Genomic DNA, 2,321 nt, shown 5'->3' with positions numbered 1-2,321 from the left:
CAAGTGATTCTCTTTCCTCAGCTTCCCGAGAAGCTGGGATTACAGATGTGCACCATCATACCCGGCTAATTTTTGTATTTTTAGTAGAGATGGGGTTTAATGTTGCCCAGGCTGGTCTCGAACTTCTGACCTCAGGTAATCTGCCTGCCTCAGCCTCCCAAATTGCTGGGATTTAGAGGTGTGAGCCACCATGCCTGGCAACCTCACTATTTTTTAATGGAGGCATGATCTCTAGATATATCTTCTGTTTCATTCCTGATACTGGTGATTTGAACCTTCTTAATTTTTAACTTTGTCAATCTTGCTAGAGGTTATCAACTTTGGTGATTCTTTTCAGAGCCAGCTTTTTGTTTCATGGATTTTCTCTATTGTTCTCCTGGCTTCAATTTTATTAATGTATAATCTTAACTTTATTATTTCCTTTCTTCTGTCTGGTTTCTACTTATTTTGCTCTTCCCTTTCAATGTTCTTGAGGTAGGGATTTAGGTGAATGACTTGAGACCTTTCCTCTTTTCTAAAATAAGCATTTAGTACTATGAATTTTCCTTTCAGCACTATTTTATCTGCATCCCATACACTTTGATGTGTTGTGTGTTCATGCTCACTCATCTCTATGTCTTTTTAACGTTCCATTAAAATTTCCTATTTAACCTATGGATTAGTTGAAGTATGTTGCTTCATTTCCAAGTATTTACAAATATTCTTCTTTTCTTTCTGTTCTTGATTTCTCACTTCATTCTATTATGATAAGAAAACATATTCTGTATCTTTTTAATTCTTTTAAATTGGCTGAGTTTTTTTTTAATGGCCCAGGAGATAGTCCATCTTGAAGAAAGTTCCACCAATGCTTGAAAAACATGCATGCTCCTCCTGCTGAATGGAGTGTTCCATCCATTTTCATTAAATCTTGTTGCTTGATTACATTTTCAGTCCCTTTTTTTTTTTTTTTTTTTTGCTGTCCATAAGTTTATTGTCTTTATCTGAAAAATCTTCATAGAAAATTGTTTGGTTTAGCTCTCAGCAGCCCGCTCCTGAGCTCTGAGGAAGTTTGCCTACTTTTGAGCTACCCGATCTTTCTTCTGAGCAAGGGACATTTTGGGACGGTTCCACCTCTTCTTTTTAACTTCTTTCTTGGGCTTCTTTTCATAGACTGGATTCTCATGTATAGCAGCATGAGCTTTCTTATACATCTCCTCCATCATGTTTGGAGTTACGCTGTTCTTTATGTATTGAGAGAACTGTTTCTTGTAAGCATCTTCATCTTCTTCCATTAAGTAGCGCATGTAATCTGCAACATTCTGGCCCGTGATGTGCTTCCGGTATAATTCTGCATTAAATTCCCTGCTTTCAAAATCATAACCAGGGAATCATTTGGTACTGTGAGGGACAGACCAGCCTCCATCCACAGCTCCCTTCAGGAAGCCAAAAATTTTATTGCCAGTGACAGTTCTGGCAAGGCCTGCATCTAAATAGCAGGTAAAGGCACCTGGCTGACCATCAATGCTTTCCACATTGTATTCATTGCCTGTCACCTACACTTGGCCTTCATAGATGTTGTCCATGCTAAACCTATTGAGAAGCCCGCGGGCCAGCAGCAGGCCAGTACAATACACTGCAGCATAACTTGTCAGGCCAACCTTCACACCATATTTTGGCAGTTTGTGTGCATATGCTGCACAAACTATCATATTCCCCTCTATACGGGCATAAGCAATCTGACAAATGATATCTCTATTACATGAACTACTATCCTGTATTTGGGTATGTTGTATTTATTTTTATCCTGTATCACCAAGCATTTCTGAGCATAGTAATTGGTTTTACCCTCAAGTCGTCGTCTAAATTTCACTTGGTATCTCTTAAAGTAGGCCTTATTCTTAACAGCTCTAACAAACCCCATCCTGCGGAACAGAGACCCGCTTCCGCTGCTCAACAGAGACCTGCAGGCCCAGCAGCACCTGTTTTTCAGTTCTTTCTTATCCTTTCTGATTTGCTGTCTAGTAGTTTTGTTAACCATTGAAATAAATGTGTTGAAATCTCCAACTATAATTGTTGATTTGTCTATTTCTCCTTTCATTTCTATCAGGTTTTCCCCCAGAACATCACAATATCACATTGTATAGTCTTATTATTTACATGTAAATACTTGTGATATATCTCATCACAGTCTAGTGATATTAATGTTTTACTACTTGGAGTGAAGTGTAGAAACCTTACCTCCATTTAGGTCTCTTTGCCCTCCTCACTTTTTAAATATAATTGTCTGAAGTATTTCCTTTACATACATTGAGCAACACACTTCTCTCCTTCTGAGACTCTGA

At 38.3% G+C, this 2,321-nt stretch overlaps 1 pseudogene across 1 annotated transcript; it reads right to left on the bottom strand.

The window, feature by feature from the left end:
• Positions 1–1,010: 1,010 nt before the first annotated feature.
• On the bottom strand, positions 1,011–1,909 carry LOC108518066 (60S ribosomal protein L5-like; annotated as a pseudogene). Its single transcript, XR_001882283.1, has one exon. The product of XR_001882283.1 is annotated as a 60S ribosomal protein L5-like (transcript).
• Positions 1,910–2,321: the final 412 nt, after the last annotated feature.

This window comes from Rhinopithecus bieti, unplaced genomic scaffold, assembly GCF_001698545.2.
Source record: "Rhinopithecus bieti isolate Rb0 unplaced genomic scaffold, ASM169854v2 scaffold_42219, whole genome shotgun sequence".
Classification (NCBI taxonomy): domain Eukaryota; kingdom Metazoa; phylum Chordata; class Mammalia; order Primates; family Cercopithecidae; genus Rhinopithecus; species Rhinopithecus bieti.
Note: the sequence above shows the minus strand (reverse complement) of the source record. Positions and strands in the feature narration are given on the sequence as shown.